This window comes from Orbicella faveolata, unplaced genomic scaffold (assembly GCF_042242905.1).
Source record: "Orbicella faveolata isolate gen_17 unplaced genomic scaffold, um_ofav_v1 contig_34, whole genome shotgun sequence".
NCBI classification, from domain to species: domain Eukaryota; kingdom Metazoa; phylum Cnidaria; class Anthozoa; order Scleractinia; family Merulinidae; genus Orbicella; species Orbicella faveolata.
The window spans coordinates 33320265-33340029 of record NW_028301563.1 but is presented as its reverse complement, the minus strand read 5'-3'; the positions used below and the strand labels follow the sequence as shown (position 1 = coordinate 33340029).

General features: G+C 38.8%; 1 pseudogene across 1 annotated transcript; it reads left to right on the top strand.

Moving 5' to 3' along the window:
* The first annotated feature begins 301 nt into the window (after positions 1-301).
* On the top strand, positions 302-14690 carry LOC110043233 (uncharacterized; annotated as a pseudogene). Its single transcript, XR_016201558.1, has 18 exons — positions 302-420; positions 683-1038; positions 3165-3329; positions 3903-4013; positions 4404-4529; positions 4905-5001; positions 5220-5438; positions 5568-5944; positions 6223-6390; positions 6672-6786; positions 6952-7079; positions 7524-7614; positions 7931-8305; positions 8516-8638; positions 9062-9184; positions 11260-11394; positions 11985-12221; positions 13049-14690. The product of XR_016201558.1 is annotated as an uncharacterized LOC110043233 (transcript).
* The last annotated feature ends 5075 nt before the right edge of the window (positions 14691-19765 follow it).

Genomic DNA, 19765 nt, shown 5'->3' with positions numbered 1-19765 from the left:
AAAACAACTCAGATAATGGTCAGTTCACTGTTATTTCTAACAATTCTTGTATTTTATTTTGATGGAAATAAGATACAATTGTCGGATAGGAGAAGTCACGTCAATTTCTTAGAAGTTCGCCATATTTTTTTTACACTGGTCATTTTCCTTCTGCCTGACATCCTCCACCTCGTCACTTATATGCGTCACCCCCAAGATAACTCATTTTTGTGAATGTGCTGTTTACAATTTGTTAATATCCTATAATTCGACATGTCCTAACAGGTACATTCCAGTCACGCATTGCCCTTGTGATTATCATAATATGCGCCAGAGTGGAGTTCCCTTTCAGTCGGAGCAAGATGTCGTCTGAGCACCAATACGCGATGCACTTCTTTCTCATTTTCTTGTTGATTTGCCTGGGCGCTCCAGCCACTGAAGGTATGGGTCGACTCTTTACATTCTGTAACTGTAAACCTTAATTCAACTTCTCGAGGCAAGCGCAGGCGTTTTTAGGTCTTGTTGATCAGACAAGAAGTGAGCTGAAAGTTGGGGGAGGGGCGCACAGATCAAGGAAATTGAGAATTAAATCTCTTCCTAAAGCAACCAACATGTCCATTCCTAGGATATCGGCCGTGCATTCAGTTAAAACTTTGTAAGTGCGATAATTTTGAAGAAAAAAGTCTTATTTATTCCTTTATAGCACTCGGATTCAAGGCCGGAAAAGAAAACGTAACAACAAGCTCACCAGGGCTGTTCGGTTGTAAGAAGATTTATTTCCAAACGCCATTTTACGGCCGACAGCAAGTAACGGTTCTCGCCTCAGTTGGCCATACCGTGAAGAGCCAAATCCCTCGGAACGGCGCTGCAGTCTGGGTGGAAGATGTTAAAGCGAGTGAATTTACTGTCTGTGTTCTAGAATTTGCTAACGGTTCAAATAAGTCCATTGAGGTAGACTATCTTGCGTTTGAAACGAAACCACATGGATCTCAAATTGGCACCACATCCTTAAACTCTTGGACAACTGGAACGGAATGCAAGAGGATCGATTTCCAGCAGGTTAGAATTTGTTTTGTTAAGTGATACTGATAGAGGGCAAAGAGATATATAAAGCGTTTATGAAAAAGGGAACCGTGATTGTGGATGTGGACTAGAAAGAAGCAAATCAGTTACACAAAACACATTAAGACGGTCAGTTAGCCCCCCAAAATGATTGCACTATACAAAGTAATCTTATGTGTATAACAAAAGATGAAGAAATGGTGTGTAAAAATTGAAGATCGAAGAATTAGGCCTGGCCACGCACTCAGAATTTCCTAAAAACTGCAAAAAGATAAATAATTAAATAAAAGCCAAAAGTTGCCAATCAATAGGAAAAAGCTTCCTCACAGTTAACCAGTTTTTTTGTTTGAAAAATTGGTAAAAAAAGTTGTCAATATTTTAGAAGGGAAATAGCACTGAAAAGAGTTGTCCTTAAAGATTGTTTTCAGCATCAAAAGTGCCGGTTTAAACTGCTTAAGAATCGCAGAGCTCAGAGAAATCTCGCACTATGATTGGTTACCCAGGCGAGGTGCATAGTGTGGAATTGCGAGTCTTGAAAGCGAGGCCTTGCGTGATATTGCACCGAAACAACAAAAAAACCTTAACAGTGACCTTTTAATCATGTTTCACAAAGCCAAAAACAAGCACAAGGCTTTTTCAAAATGGAAATGAAGTTTTGCTCTGCTTTGAACTAAAGTACGACTTTTCAGAGAGATAGAAAAAGCTGATTACGCTAGCGACTACCAGAAAACGACAAAATCATAACTTGGACAAGAAAATGGCCGAAGCGAACCAGGAGAAAGCCGCAAGGCAGAGTTCAGCAGCCGAAGAAGCTCAAGTGTCAATTAATTGTGACATACACAGAAGACGAAATGGCAGTTCTCAAAGAGAGCATTACCCCCACCAAACACAAAGAAAACACAGCTACAGTACAGCATTCATTTTGAGTATGTAGTCCATCTCCTAAGAGTCTCAATTATCTTGCCAATTGTTTCCTCACTCCAGTAAAGAAACCAACATCAAATATCTTGTATAAAATGGTTTAAGTCGACCGAAATACACTTGCAAATCGCCTCAACCGCGTCCTTGGATGGCAAATTTACAAACTCAAGCGGCGGTACAACAGTCGTATTCAAAGCCTACACGACGACTTTCATCCGCTCAAAATCTCGGAGCTGACAGGTCACGCTAACCCAGATTCAACTGCAAGTTACAGCCTCTGGAAAAACGACGAAGGATGTCAAACAAGCTGGCTGGGTTTGCATTTAGTGCTTCTGTTTAACACTTGAGGCGCCTTCGGCTCCACGCAAAATTAACAGCGGGCCTACTTCGCCACCAGCAGTCATCACTTGTGATTTACGGCGACAGCTCTCGGTTGACTGTTTACTGATCGGGCATCGTTTGACAACTCCCCAGTAAATATTTCCATCAACTTGCAATATGGTATATCGTCAGTTTTCGGTAAGCTTTTTTGCTGAGGGAAATAGAATTGGACTTTTTCAGTATTCTTAACTCGCGCGTTGTTCAGACACGAACATCGAGTTGCCCCAAGTGGAACAATTGCCTTGTAATTAAAACGTTGCCAAGCAACTTGAGGCTAAGCCTGTATAGAAAACTGTTTCAATGCAATCGAAAAATATGAGTTAACTGTCACTATGTTGAAATTTTGTAGAATATTAGAAGCGTTTATCAACTGAGACTAACTAAAAAGATCATTTTTCTTCATCAACGCGAATATTCCTGATGCAAAAGATTAAAAACAATTAATAATAAGCTGATTAATGGCTATTGGATAGAGGTGTATTTTTTCTGTTATTAAAATATCTTTGGCGGCTCTTGTTGAGAAAATATTTACACTTTTAGCTACCTGAAACGTGCTGCTTGACTCAGTTTTGAATATTAATTATTAATTTGTTATTTGAGTCATTTTGTATTTTTACCATCCCAAATGTTCAATCAGTTTTTCAAAGATCTGTTGGAATCTCATGGTGTCCCTAAAGTGGAAGAACATTTGACACTCAAGCAAGCATTCACGCATTCTCTCATTATCGTTCATTTACTTTTCCCTGATCTGTTCATTCGGTCATTCACCCACTCACTCGCTTAATTTACTAATCTTAACTTCTCTCATTATTTCATTTCAGCGGTTTTCGACTCCTCCAACCATATTTGTAACTGCTAGTCACCAAGTTCCCAAGAGACCTCAAGATGCCATGGCCGTGTGGGTGGAGGAGTTGCGCGTGGACAATTTCAAAATTTGTCTCAGAGAAGCAAAGATTTTCGATGGACCTCATAAAGGCATAAAGATAGTGAGTAAATCTCAGTTTCGTTTTCTGTCAGTCGTCACTCTAATCAACTACGCTCTCCCAAAGAATTGCATTTCATCAAAGTTGAATGAAAATCATGATGACCCCTGACTAAAGAGCAGTAATCTGAAATATTTACATGCGTTACGATGTTCCAAATATATCAGAGGTCAACTTACCATGTGACGTGCCTGATCATCGTCCATTTCAAGCTGTTCCAGATGAGTCTTTTTTGTGTACCAGTATAAAACATCAATCGTTGGCTTTCAAAAGAAAACAATACAAAGAAAATATGTTTTTGTTAACTCTTTAATAAACCTCAAGCTACTTGAAGAAACCATGTCGTAGAAACCGTTGACTGGAAGCAGCTGAATGCATACACAAGGAGAGTTGCTTCGTTTACAGATTTTTTTTCCTGAAAAAAGGCTAATTATCAACATCTTACTGGGTTTGCGTATCTTGCCGATAATTTCATGTACTCTTGTACGTTGGTTAAAACAGTCCCTAATTGTGCATGTTTTTATTTCTTTAATAATTGACAGGTCTCAACTACAATATCTTTTATTTCTTCTGCAGAATTGGATGGCGTTCACAAATCTGAGTGTTGACAATTTTACCATAACCGACAGTCTCGTGTTTACCAATACAAACTCACCATCTGATCAGGATAACTACGCTTTCTGTCAAGTAAGAATAATTATTGCCGGCCCGCGGCATTATTGTTTCTTATCTAAATCCTCTTTATAATAGGGCATCAAAAGGGCAACTGAACAACAGCAATGCTTTCATAACAATGGAGGAAGTTAAAATTGACTGTTAAACGGGGAACTATTTGACCTGTGGGCCCACAAAATCTGTCATAAATAGTTTCTGAGACCCAATTTCATCTTCGATGACCAATTGATCAAACATACTTTTCCTCTTGTTCAAATCAAAGCTGCTCGGATTTGGAATCTAAACATTGGAATCAGCGCATTATAAATACCAATACGGATTATTTATCAACCCGGCTTACCTCTAAAAGAGACTCGTGGAAATGCAATCGATATAAAGATATTTTTTTCTTTCACATTGCAGACAGTGAACTTCACAAAACCATTTTATGCTCGTCCCGTTGTGTTAGTGACGCCCAAACGCACTGACAACAACAACAATGCAAATCTCTCTAGGTCACGTTGTAACGCTGTCACCGCTTGGGTTGAGGTAAGGAATACCTGTTGTGACCTTTGTGTGAGTTTAGCAAACTCTCATCAGGTAATGGCACAAACATCCCAAGTTCCTCGAGACCCGTAAATATTAGATGACATTGCGCAACAACGTAATTATAACAGTTTGTATGGGAATGTAACAATCGCATATAACAGCTCGAGACATGGAAACAAAATTCAATAAAAAAATAATTACTTTAACTCTTCCGTTTGTTACTTGTGTTTCTATGCTGTTTTGGGGCCGTTTCAAAGCGATTTCAGTAAGTTTTAGTTTCACCGTAATTTCCGTTTACACGAGTTCTTTAAAACTATTCGGACTGTATAGCAACTTGAATCAGGCCGGGTTTAATTCATCTTTGGTTTTATTCAGCATACATCTACAACTGATGCACAAGTGTGTGTGAAGAATTACAACAGCGACGCCAACAATAAAGATGTTATCACTGTCGACTACATGGTCACTGGAGGTAGGCAAAAAGATTTCATTTGGATATTCAAAACTCACTTGGTATATTCAACATTCTCTTTCCGGTACCCCCTTTTCCCCTCCGGGATGTTGTTCAGTGCAATGATCTTTAAAAAAGCTTGCGAGCCCACACTGAGAAGGCAGAAGTGGGAATAACTATCAAGCAAGTGTGTACTAGAATATCAAATCGTTTACTGACAATTGTTTGTGTCTTGCCAGACTTGGATCCTTGCATCGACGTGACATGTCATTATCACTGCCTGTGTAAAGCGTTTGGACCAACTGATGCTCGCTGCGTTGCTGTTGACAGTTGTCCATCGTACCAGGAACCAGTCTGCTCATCAAATGGCACAACATACGACAATGAGTGTTTGTTTCGACAGGAAATGTGCATTCAGCGACTGAATTTCTCTGTGCAACACCCTGGTAGTTGTGAAGGTTAGACATAGTTTTAGGCAGAATTTTCTGAAGATGTCGCGGAAGAAGATGGTGATGATTACGATGAAAAAACGTGAGAAGTTTAAATCGTTTGTGCTGATTAGCGTTTTGCACTGTTATTTTTTAAAGGATTTCCTTTCCAGCGAGGTCGCCGTCACATGCCACACATTCCTTCACTGGGATATTCTCATTGTGAAGTAATTGGCCTCAAGCAATATGTGTTTTATCCTGACAAACCACTTGAAGTCCAGATCACTGTCAATCATATTGACACCAGTGACAAGTCATATGTACATGATGCCGCTGTGTCGTGGGTCGAAAATGTTAGTTATGATCGATTCACTGCGTGTGTGATGGCGGCAGGCTACAATGAGCGGAAATCAAAAGCTAACGTAACAGTTGATTGGATGGCGTACCAAGGGGCTCCAGTGGGTGGTGTTGCCGGGGAAGTGCGGATATCACAATGGTGGACTGGAACGACTTGTAAATCTGTTAATTTTCCATCGGTAGGTACTTTTTGTTTCATTTTACAACTCAAGTTCACGAAGAGTAGTGTTGAATAGCCTAAAGTCGTCGGATTCAGCTCAAAATATTATGATTTTATTTAGACTAATGGACCTAAAATGTCGCTTTGCACTAAACCATTAGAGCATCAATCCGCACTAGATTTCCAAACTCTCGTTACTGTTAAACAGCACTAGGGCAACAGCAACAACAACATCAGTAAGATGAACGTCAACGGTAATAACCTGTGTTTGTTTGTTTGTTTTTGTTTTCTATGCAGGGAAAGTTTTCAGTGATACCCTCAGTGTTTGTAACCGCTGCGCACTATCGTGCAGGACTCAAGCGTGACGCTGCCAGTGTGTGGATTGAAGACGTCACGCAATCCTCGTTTAAAGTTTGTTTGAGAGAGCTGCAGAACTACGCAGGATCTCACGACGATGTTTATACTGTAAGTGTGTACACCTTCGTTTACACACCAGCCAGGAGGAACTGAGAGATCTTTATCACTTACTATAGTTTATTAAAAGTTAGTTTATCTCCAGAACCTGGTCTTATGGACTGCGAACTTAGTTTCTAATGTAAGTTACCATGCATGCTTACATATTTAGAGAAAACAGAATCTGGATTCAAACGTTTACTGAATGGTTATCTCGATTAATTTTGTAAAAAAAAAATACTATTTCTATCTTTATTTCCTTGTTAATGTTTATTTATTTTTCTCTCTTTTAGAAATGGTTGGCGTTTTCTTCTCTCCACAAGCCTCTTTTTACAGAACACAGTTCAGTCTATTTTGCTAACGCCCAACATCCACCTGCAGATTACAACAATGCCTATTGTAAGATTGGTATCTCTTTCTTCTTATTAGAGAGGTGGCCTAGAACTACTTTTTCAAAAGTTTCAAGAGTTAGTGTACAGATCCTACAGAAAAATGTAAATTTAAACTATACTGTAGGTTATTCTTTCGCTTGCCAGTAGAATCAAAGTTAGATAACAGCTCGCCTGATGAGAGTTTTTCTTTAGGATATCCGCTTCACTGAAAAATACAACGGCACCCCGAATGTATTTGTTTCCGCGAACCATTCATCTAGCGGTGGAAATCAACAACCAGTACACAATGGAATAACTGCTTGGGTGGAGGTAATTCTGTTTCCTCACTTCTTTAGGCATATTCATAGCATTTTCGTTTTTGACACGCCGGTCGAACCAAATCTCGTCTATTTGACAGAGTTGTTCGTTTCTTCCAATTTTCTTAAACAACAATGCAAAATTAATATGGTACCTTTTTACATCCATTATCATATTGTTTTAATTTGCATCGTCTTAAATCGCGGGAAAATCTTAAAATCCAAAATGGCGTCTCCAAGATGGCGGAAGTTATAATCGATGAAAACATTTCCTGTTGTACAGAATGTTGAGGGATATCTACTAGGGGCAAATAAGATGATACTGATATGTCTTACTAGAATGAAAACCCACGAAATTAAATAGTATTCAGAATATCACCGTTAATGTTGTGGAAATTATTTCAGTTTTCGACTTCAGTTTAGGAGACCACTGATTATTTTTGTTCTTTTCTTGCAGTACATCAATAAGACCGGTGTTCGAATTTGTTTAAAAGAGTTGTACGGGACAAAGTATGATCCACTGTCTATCTCATACACTGTCCTGTCAGGTACGGACAAAATAATTCAACGTTAATTTTACTATTCTCAGAATCAGTAGTTTAGCTCATTTAGTATTCATGTTGTAGTAACTTCTGTGTCTTACATCGTTAAAAATAAGATTTTAGTAGGGTCTTTTATTTTTATGGTCAGAAGTTAATTTCACAACAAACGACGTCCAATGTTTTAGTCATGCAGGAGTACAATGCCAAAACATGTGAAGGCTTTGCAGAAACCTGACAAGCAACTATTTCCTTTAAAAACACTCAAGACATTCTTAATGCTTTCTTTCACTTTTTATGGATTTATTTTTGTTTGCATCTACAGACATTTGCCAGCCAGGATGGACTTACTTTGGTGGTTATTGCTACTTTTCAAGCCCCGCATGCGCCACATGGTTGACTGCTGAGTCAAACTGTTCTGAGATGAACTCTGATCTGGTGACTGTGCACAACCAGGAGGAAAACGTATTTATTCAGCACCGTCATGCTGGCGATAGATCGTGGATAGGGCTGAATGACCGCAGTGTTGAAGGCTCTTTTGTGTGGACAAACAAAGAAATTAGCAGTTTTAGGTTCTGGGCTCCAAAGCAACCAAACAACTGGAACAACGAAGACTGTGTGCACACTCTTGGCGTGAGGCATGGATACACTTGGAATGACGTACCATGTGATAACTGCTTCAACTTTACTTGCTTTACAGGTCATAAATCTCTTGTTTAATGCGTTTAATTTACATTCTGTAAATCTACTAATAAAAAATATTTGACCCCAGAATTTAGCCTCGATAATCTCTCGGGCCTAAAAAGGTTCCATGGTTAATTTTCAAAATAGTTTGTTACAAACCAGTGCTGTAAACATTATTCATGCAATTGATGGCTATTTCATTTTTTTCCAAATTTAATTTTTGAAGATCTGGAGGAATGCTCCACCAACACTCATAACTGTGACGTGAATGCAGATTGTGTGAATACCGTGGGCTCATATTCCTGTAAGTGTAGAGCTGGATATACCGGAGACGGAAAACCTTGCAACGGTAAGAGAGAAAAAAACAAACAAACAAAGAGACAAAACCTAAGCAGCAATACATTTGATGCTGATGCTGAATGTAGTGAGCAATCTCACTTCATTTTCAAGAACTGCATTGATGGGCTTAAAAAACTGTAATCAACCGCTCTTGTACGATGAGAATAATAATAGAGAAAAGTTCAACCTTGTTTTAATAATTTCGAAGCCGGCGCCAATGGCTTAGAACCGGGGTAATATAAATCATCCCAAAGAAGCTGAGAATTAGTTAGAGATTGTGGAAAGCGAAATAAATTTAGTTTTCATTGAAAGGTACTGACTACTTACCGTAAAATTTTGACGGACCGTTCTCAAGCTGTATGCTTCTAAGATGAAATGGTCAGACTAACGACAGCTCAACGTTTATTTATTTACTCCTTTAATCCTGTTTCAGACGTAGACGAGTGCTCTTCAAACTCTCATAGCTGTGATGTGAATGCTGTTTGTAACAATACTCGTGGATCTTACACTTGCGCGTGTAAACCTGGATACTCGGGAGATGGCAAAAATTGCACTGGTAAGTTATTTTTACTTAAGGTTACTTCCCACCTTCGCGGGTGCCCTTCAGGAAAAAATTCGTACGTGCGCCAGTTTCAATAAAACCTAAAGAAACTATATATCAGTAGAAAGCTTAATAAATGTAGTTTTTGAGAAAAATATAATTTAAGTGACTTTTTCTTTTGGGAAGTGTCAGCAGCCGGTAAACCGTGGAACGACCGAGAGTTGTTCCCGTGAATTAATCGGGTATCGAATGCCGCGGCACGAGCAAAATGGCTGCACAGTCTTATTCAACAGGCATCAATCAAGAAAACGGTGTCAGGCTTTTTCGATATTCTGATTGGTTGCCAAGATATCCTAGTCCAAAGTTGAAGAAGCTAAAAATATACGAGACGCGTTGCGTAAATGGTCGCCACGGGAAAAATATTTCAAATATGATAATTTCCTGACACCTTTTCGTTTGTTATTATCGGTGGAATGCTTTGGCCAAATTTTACGAAAATCTGTGAAATCTACATACCCTATTAATTCGCTTAAAGTCGACACATTCTACGAGAAATCAAACGCGAGATTTTCGCTCAAAAAGGTTTGGTAACAACTCGCGTCGCCCCATGAGATTATGTCGCCTCTTGAAACCGCAAGCCAATGGCGTAACAGGACCTCCTGGCGTCAACTACAATGGGTTAGAATTTCCCGGGAAAAGTGTTGCATTACAGTTACGTTTTCGATCTTTTGACCGGCAAGACGAAAGAAAAGCAATCCTGGCAATGGGTAAAGTTGCCAAAGGCAAGGGGAAATCCCGCGTCAAGAAACGAAACGCGTCAACCGAAGGAGAATCAATCGAATCGAGCGAGAACATTCGGGCTACTCTCATATCCGAAATGAGGTCTTTGGGGTAGGTTGTGTTTTGTTGATTTATAAATTATTTTAAGTCAAAGGAAAGCACATTTCCAAATCTATGTCTGACAAATCTATGTCTTGCTCCAACGGAAGAACCAAGTGAACCAGCTGAATTAGACCGCTCGTGTTCATCGGTCGATGTCGACAAAAGCGCTTGGCCGAACCAAGAGCCTTTGTCGCTTTCTGCGTGGCTTTTTTTCCTTTCTTCCCCAAAACCTTTCCTTTTTCTCTTCTTTGGCCCTGGTTTTTTCGTTGATTTTACCTAAGGACTTCTTTTTGATTTAGATTTCTCCATGAAACTCGAACGCGCAATGCACAAAGAAAATATGCAAATCACATGAAATAAGAACCCGCTTCCCGCGAAATTTCCTCCGAGACGTCACCTACTTATGAGATTATGACACCTTCATCATTTATTAACTTTTATTAGAAAACAAATTTTGTTAAATAACGTCGGCGATTTTTGAGACTTTTAAGTTTTTTTTCTGTAAATGTTAGATAAAATGATAAACTTCAATTTAGGCAAATAAAAGAAAAAATGATTTTTTTTCACTTTTGAAGGTGGGAAGTAACCTTAACACGAACTACGAAAGGTATTGGTTGAAAAGGCTATTCGCCTTACAAATTTATACCATGTAAAATATATTTATGTTTTTTTTGTCTGGTCTTTGGATGTAAAATATAAAAAGGGGGATATTTATTTTGGTTCTATTCACGGAAAACCTCCAAGGTGCAAACAATTAGCGATCAGTTTTTTCTATTTGTATATTTAATTGCATGTTAATATGCGGTTCTGAAAAGTTAGAGATCTCCAATCTTTAGAAACGACGCTCTTGTAGAAATTTTCACAAAGATAACTAACTGAAAACCAACACGGTTCACGGAAGTCACGGTTCCCAAACAATGAAATTTCTCACTTTCCGGCTTTTTTTGATTTGTAAACATGTTCATCATCTGACCAGGAACAGCAATATGGCTGCCATGACAACACTCTACAACCAGGACTATTGCCCTTGAGAGGTTTTATTAATATTAAAACATGGTGAACCTCTAATCACGACACGTACTATCAAATTTACGATAAAGTACTACTTATTTGATACAAACGAAACTCCTTACTTCAGAACATAAAGCCCTTTTTGTTGAACAAGTACACAACAATTTATGTTTTGCCGTGTTCCTTATTACCCACAGATATCGATGAGTGTGTCAGCGGTGTACACGACTGCCACCGTTCAGCTTCATGTACAAACACTGTAGGATCCTACACATGTACGTGTAACCATCCTTTAGCAGGAGACGGAAAAACTTGTAGGTACACTGCGGCAGGTAAGTATTTCACGTTGATTGTACTTCTGATTCGGGTTGCAGTGGTTACAATTAAACTGAAATTGTCCCCCAAATGGGATGTCAAAAAACAAACAAAGAAACTGAGATTTCATAGCAAGCTGCTTTCTTTTGTGAGATGAATGGTGCATCTCAGCGGTTATCATTGCAAAGTTCGGACCGCGGTCGATATCGTAAAATTTGGACCACTCAGGGACCAATTAGAATTCTCCTTTCCATCTTGGATCAGTTTGCCATATTGCAAGGACTTTTACTGTTGCAATTAATTAAAAGAAAACACGCCTCAGTATTTTTGTTTGCTACCTTCTCGCTACTACAGACACGCTTTGACATTAAAATTAACCACACTTTTAAGTTGCATCGTGGCATGTACAATAACAAATAAATACACCTGACAAATACACCTTTAGTCAGCGTCACATTTACGGTGCAAGTCAAGATGGTCACCTTATAACTGGTGAAGATGAGAGTGTTAATAATTCTTACAAAAACCAACTTTCAACATGACCCATTAAAACATATGCTAGGTACAAAATTAATGCAGAGAACGTTCTTATATGTTATTTTTGCAGCGGGTCTTAAATATTCCAGCATTGTGGGAAACAACCAGAATTTTTTGACATGGCTGGATAAATGGTTAAAGCCTGTGACTCGCCAATCTTCTTACTGGAATCGCTGTTACCAGGCAACTGTAAATGGCTGGTCATCCTCTACCTTCCACTCAAACTGTGACGGCAAAGGTCCATCTGTCACAATCATCCGTGTTGGAAAATATATTTTTGGAGGATACACAAGTGTCTCATGGACCAGTAAGTGACATGATCAGTTTCATCTTATCACAGGCAACCCAAGCGCAAGCTGTGAGTCAGCGATGATCATATTGCACAACAGCGGTCTCAGAGAATTTTTAAACGAAGTTTTAAAATGGAATATTTTACAATATGGTTTAGGAAATTTCAGAGCTGGAAAATTCTTAGCAAAATTTCCTACCTTACTTCCACGATGTATAATTTGCTCGGTTTATATATCTCATAACTCATTCGATTTTGGGAGATAACTGCGGGATGAAAGACCTTTATAGGAAGCGGTAACTTGCTGTAATGGCTTCGAATCATTAAAAGAAGGGTACAGAAAAAAGGGTCACCCAGAGAAAGGAAAGTAAGTCAATGATATTAAGAATTTTCTGGTTAACACATCGTGATAAACAGGCGAATAGAAACACTTGCATTTTCAGAACTGGGTATCATAAGCTGTATGACTGATTTCAGACGACAAAGTAATGGATTTGAGTTGTTTTGATCTGAAGAATGATGCTTCATGCATGCGAAGCTGAGAAAACTATTTTTACGTAAGTTATAAAATGTCGCATGGAAATCACATGTAGTCAGAAATCGGGGCAGAGGTTTCCAGTCTCCAATCGGCCTTGTTTATCCGAGAATTGAAATTATGAAAACTTAGGACACATTTTACATACAGGAACAAGAGAACTTAAAATTAACGCTACAAGAAATTATGCCGAGCTTAGAATAATAGCAAAATTTTCTGAACCAATCAAATTAACATTGTAATACGTCATTAAGTGTCAGTAAACATCATTGATGTTGGACTTGTTTTTTCATTGTGTATTTCAAATTAGGCTCCAGTTGTGGATATCGCTACGATTCAGCAGTATTTCTCTTCTCATTGGTTAACAATCCTGGTTGGCAGCCACTAAAGCTAGCTCAAACAGGAAAGTATAGTTATCGGAGAAAATATTCCATCTACAGCTGCTCTTCCTATGGACCAACATTTGGAGGACACGATATTTACATTGCCAACAACGCTGCATCAAACACCAACTCACGCTCAGACCTTGGACACACCTACAGCCCGCCACCTGGCAACAGCTATTACACCTCCTTCACACGATCATTCCTGGCGGGTACTCTCTACTTCCGACCTGACGAAGTCGAAGTCTTCTACGAAACTACCTGAGGAAATCCCGGAGCTTGGATTCTTAGTTTTACACACCCTGCTCAGTAAAATTAAACCTTTGCAAATATAAAAGGATTTATACCAACTGTTGGTAAATTATAGAGGCGCAATATAATCAGAAAATTTCAATATCACCGATGATATGTCAATCAATAGGTTAGTACAAAATCGAGTAGTCACGTATCCTTAGTCTAAGATAAACAGCTTACTTTGAGCTTACTTTGGTAATTACCATTAAAGGATAGTTTTATCATAAAACTAACGTTATAGTTTGTTATAACACGGAGCCATAGTATGACTCCGTGTTATAACAAACTATAATGTTAGCCGAGCTAATGACTGCTGGAAGGAATTTCACGTCAGTCATGAAAACGCTGCGATAGGAGTAATGTTTCGCATTAGAATTCCTTTCGTATGTTTTGATTAATACAATATTGTTTATCCAATAATCGGATAAAAGTAGATTATAAGTGCGTGAGTACATAAAAATAAATAACTTTTATTTACCCTCGGCAATTTTTATAGCACAAGTGCTCGTGGGGCCGAGCAAACAACTGAAACAAATAATTCAACCTGAACATAACATTGTTAAGAATCCCAACTGGTCGGAGGCAAACCAGTTGGCTCTTTACAAGCGTGGCCGAGGATTTGAACTCGGGGGCTACCGAGAAACAAATCCAGGTAATGGTCAGAGCGGGACTCGAACTCGGGACCGCTGGACTGCAGTCCGACACGCTGACCACTCGGCCACGCTGCCTCCTATGTGTCTAGATTGCTTCCTCCTGTGTCTAGATTAAATCCTTCGCGCCGAACAAAAAAATTCAATGTTCATTACTAAATTAGAAATTTCCTCGATAAATTCGTTGACATCTTCTGTGAAATTTTGGTATCAGTCATTCTGCTTTCTCGAATCACAGTCCGTAGTTGTTGAACTACATGTGGTTCAGCAAAAAACGAACAAGGTAGTAGTTTATACTCACGCTATAACTTGTACACGCGCTGAACCGTGAAATTATCCCCTAAGAAGGAGAATCTTGTTGCTCAGTGTCAATTGATTAAATTCCGCGAACATCATACCAGGATAGGTTTCCAAGTTACAGGATTCCAGCTGGTTTTGATTTCTCATTTTATTCCAGTTAAGTGAATTTAGAAAAAGTAGATTGAGAATGTAATGATAGAGTAAACAGTCTTTTGGTTTATGTTGTTATGAATTGTCTTTTCAGAGTGCTAACGTAGAAAATAAGTACAAGTGTCAGACACTCCGTTATAAAAGCTTGTAACAAAATACAGCAGGGTGAAAATAACGCGTTGTTTTCTGTTTGTGCTCGTTCCTATCTAGGCGGAAAGAAATCTTCTTTGTTACTTTTGCTATGACTTCTCATTGTCCAATTGCCTCTGTTAATACTGCCTTTAGGGAATCATGGTAGTTGTATTCAAAGTTTCCAATCAAGTCTTGAACTTGTTTTGTTGAATACATATCTACCATGATTATCTACTGTCGCGATTTATTGGATAAACTAGAAATTCCGCCACACGAACCTTTTTCTTTTCAGTTAAAGATTTAGCAATGTGAAGGAGAGAGCAAAAAAAAAATGAATTGGAGATTTATCAGCATTGTATTTGAACGCGGAGTTTCGAAGAAAAAGAGTATAACACTGTACTTTGAGAAATCTGAAAAAGGCTAATTGAAGAGCTCTCGTTTAGCTGTCTTGGGTAATTAGTTTTCAAAATTACGTGAAATATTTATTTTTAATCAAATCACGATTTATTTAGCTCTAAATACACAAGAACGGAAGTACAAATACGACCTACAATAAATTTTCAATAATAATCTCTACTTTCGAGTTTACGTGCTTCTGAATATATACCGCTCAGTTCGGTTGATTTTGGCCGATTTGGGGCGTGGAAAATAAAATAAAATCATTACAAAAATGATCGATTGTTGGAACTTAACCCAATATTTTTGTAACTAGTGCCCGAAGGGCTTCATTAATTCTGGCCGAATTTCAAGAAATTCAAATCTTTCGTTATTTCATGTGGCTGTGATCAAGACAGCGGAGAAGGTAGCATAGCTGAAGTTGAAGAGCAAGAGAAACTGATGACGGTTGAGCAGGCAGAGTTTATGGAACAGTACAGAAATGATTTTTTTCGGTAATTTTAACAATTATGAAAAGTTCACGATGAGAAATACATAATAGCCAGTTACAGTTCTTGCTTATAAACCATGGTAAATTTAAGTTGCTTTAATTTGTAGTCCCGTAGAAGGAACTATATAGCTGTGAAATGCAAAAAAGGCACTCCTTTCATATTGTCTGCAATTCATACTTTTTATATGTTAAAAAAAGACATAAAAGAGAGGTTTTTTTATCGTTTTAATTTCGGTTAGATGTAATTTAAATGCGTTCAAAAATAAATTACTCATCGGTAACGCTGCAACGCTTTCCATGTAAATGCGTGGCCAACTTTTGCAGCAGAAGCAAGCTTTCCATTTTTAAAAACAGTACTTTTAAGTAAGTGCCTATTCCTGCTTTAAAATATGATGACCCACCCCCACGTGTCGCTGAAAATCGAATGACCCACCCCTTTCTAAGGGCTCAAAAACTGATGACGCACCCCCTCTCTGCTCCGGCCCATCCCCAAATACTTTTTGACCAGTCCTTTAATAATATCGTAATAACAGCTTTGCAGTTTATAGCACTTACTGTAAGTTTTTCATGTTGAGTTGTCCGGTAATTCAGTCGTCCACGTTCAACTGACATCGAGCTAACTTTATGTTAAAGTTGTGTTCTGTATACTTGTCCTGTTTATTTTAGTACATCTGAACTGATCTGAACTCTGAGTGGGATGCGAAATGCATACAGACTTGGAAAGAAATATCCATATACTTGGTTTTTTACCCTGTCTTTTGTTGACAATTTTGCTTCCAGATTGAAAAGATAACAAAGGGGAAATAAAACCCTGTGAGCTTGTTGGAACACACGCGAGATTTTTTGGATCAATACTGAAAACGCTTGCAAAAGAGGCTACTTATTTTGATGTACATACAATCATACATATTTACTTTATTTACCCTCGGATTTCAGAATAGCTTACGCAGCCAATATCTCCGAGCATTTAACCATCAGATGAGAGATAGACCACCACACAGGGAACTACGTCCCCTACTCTTTTCGATCAGTGTGTGGGTCCCTGTATTTTACGTGCAATATTTATAGAGACAAGCGGTTCCACAGTGGAAAAGAAGTGTCTCATAAGAAACCTTGAGTGAAATGGAATGAGAAAGGTCTGTAAGCTTGTACGACTTGAATACATGCAAATTTTTCCAGCAGGAAGACAAACTTTAACATCAAGATGTGGGTGTGGTGGGAGGGGAGGGGGGTGGGCGTGTGGGCGGGTACACTATGCGTTTTTTGGTAGGAGTGTCCTCTGTGACCCGAGAACCCCTTACCACTCCATGTTCAGCTGCACTTTTGCCACCCTAGCTATTCTTTGATATGTATGCAACAAAAGCCAACGAAAAAAGCCCTACGCTTTGTGAGATATATATATAAGTGTGACCTTGCGTGGTACGAACCCGGCTAGTTCTAACAGCATTTAATTGTGTTCGACGTTAGGAGAACGCATACTAATCGGGTCATTCTCTTGGGTTTATGTCCCGCGATTTTCCACGATGTCAGATGATTTCATAGTTTGGACGCCATTTTGGACTGGCTTTGTGGCACACATAGCCTCGGTCTGATGTGGTGTCTCGCTTTGAATAATGGTGAGGTCTTACATGAGGTGCTACCCGTGCATTTCCATGTGCTTTTCTTCGTTCTTTGTTCTACGTAGTAACCGTGGCAGTTTTCCCCAATGTTAGTGAAGTTGTGTTGATTTATTCGAACTATTACTAGCTAAAATGCCTAAAGGTACTTATCCAAGCACCAGAAAGTTGTGTAGTGCTGTATTTTCTCCGAAACTGAGTGGGTAACATATCGATTTGTGATCTGTGTCGTCCTTTAGGAGCCAGCTGCTTTTCTTGGCGATTCAACTTCTCTTTGAGAATGAAGTTGCAGGGCTCGACCGCAATAGCTCGAATAAATCAACACAACTTCATTGACCGTGGGAAAGACAGCAAATATTCCAACGTAGCACAGCAAACGACGAAAAGGAAATGGCAATGCACACCACTCAAGGATTTTCACTGCAGGTCAGCTTAATAGGCTCTTAATTGATGTAAGCCGGGTGTAAGCTTGCATGTAAACTTAAGTGAAAAGCGTTCATGTTTGGAAATAAAGTTTCATGTACTGTTATTCTTTTCTATTGTTATACACAGTACCAGAAACATATTTAACCATACTAAACGATGCGCCGGCTGGAGTAAGGTGACATGTGATGCCAACAATAAAGGACACAATACCCTGAAGAAAACACAACTTGGAAAACCCTGGAAAGGGAATGACATAAATGGGCTTTAGTATGCGCTGCTGTCAAGGGTATGCTTTTCCAGCAGTCTGCTTTGGGTATAGGAATGAGGTTCTGGCAAAACAGTCGGGGATCTTGATATAAAAAGAATTGGGTTTCTGATTGTTTTTATTAAATATCGTATGAAATATCATTTAGTGTGAAGTATTAACAGAGAAGGTATTTCTGGTACTCAACCTACAATCAGATGTCCAAATACTTACTGAATATCCGCTGTTATAACCCAAAAATGTCATGTTCCTAGCAACACACCCTACCGACAAATTGTTAGAGTACTTCACTAATCTCTGATTACTACACCAATAATTGCAAGTTCACCAACGTGTGTCATCTCTAAATTACTTAATCCACGAGTTTTGCCATAGGTCCCCTTTGATTATTAAATGCAGCTATTGCGCGACACTTCCCGGCACTCCTGTGCATCCATGCCCTCTAGATCTCGCCTAATTGATATTTTGTTCAGAATATTCTGTCTTTATCAGTCAGAACTGTTATTCATGTATATATGTTATTGAACAAGCGTAAGTTCGAAATATTGGTCTGCAAAAAAAAAAAAACCAAAAAAAAAATGGACCGAACAGGCCAGATCAATAAATTACTTACTATAATAGCTCTTTTTGATCTGCTGATAATTTGATTCGTCTCCGAGCGATCCACTCTTCTGTGAAAGCGCGCGCGAAAGGTAAGCATTTATTTACGTTTCTCAAGTCGGTTTTGTGAACATTTAACTGAAATTGTCCTTCAAACATGAAAGATGTCATTGCTTATTTTGTGCAATTGTGTGGATTAAAAAAAAAACAATTCAAGTTCGTCGAAAATTTCGTGAGCGGCCAATCTTAGCGCGGTCTGTGATGCAAAACTCGGGCCGCTTAGGAAAACAATATCAGAATTCTCCTTTATTTACCAGCCTAAAACACTAGTACAATATTCCATTCACTTCGTAGCTATGACACGTCCGTGACTAGATGTGAATTCATTCGGCTTTCAGAATTTCAGAATGCTAGATCGGATATTTAAATACGCAACGTACATTAGACGGTGAAGATTTCCCTCTCCGGGATTTAAATATGCAGCATAATAAGCACGGTCAAGACGAAGAGCACTTACTCTAAAACACTCTGTCGTAATAGCTGTTTGTAAGTTTTGACAATAAAGTTCAGTTCACTTCAGAAGTCTAATACATGTCTGGTAAACTTGAAATCATTAGCACTGAGTAAGCAGTTGAATGAGGGAAACTGTTCAAAGTTTATGCAGACTGAATATCATGTCACTCTTGTAGGGGACTACAGTGTAATTTCTCGCTTGACTTCAACAAGAATGAGGCATCGGGACTCTGAGACTTCAACTACTCCGCTACGTCTTCAAATGACGAATAAATTTATCTTCAAATACAACTGTGAATCTCTTCTATAGTTACTTTTAAATAGCGTTCATTGTTCGAGCTTACCATTTGCGTGTTGTCTTTAGCTCAATATTATTAGTAAAGGCTGGGTGCAGGTGAATTGTCAAAAATTATCTATCTCGAATAATATTAAAGCGGATTTAGTAGTATATCTTGGTCGCCAGGTAGATATTTCCTAGAATAGATAGTAGGTCCACATCAACGCTTTGGCAGTCTTCACTCAAGCTTACTTACTCGACGGCGTGTATGTTTGATCCACGTGTTGATATATAACATAAATATTTTGATGGCCACGGCATCATGGCGTTGAAATAATACTAAGCACGTAAAACAATAACCAGGCGAAGCAACTAGCACGAGAAGAACAGTGACTGACAGCAAAGAGTTCCGCATGTTTGTACACCTTCGATAAGTCGTTCCTTGATCTCAGAGCAGTTACAAAACCTCCTCAACAATGCTCAAAGTAATGTGTCGCCAACCGAAAGATGCACCGGTATACACTGACCTCGACAC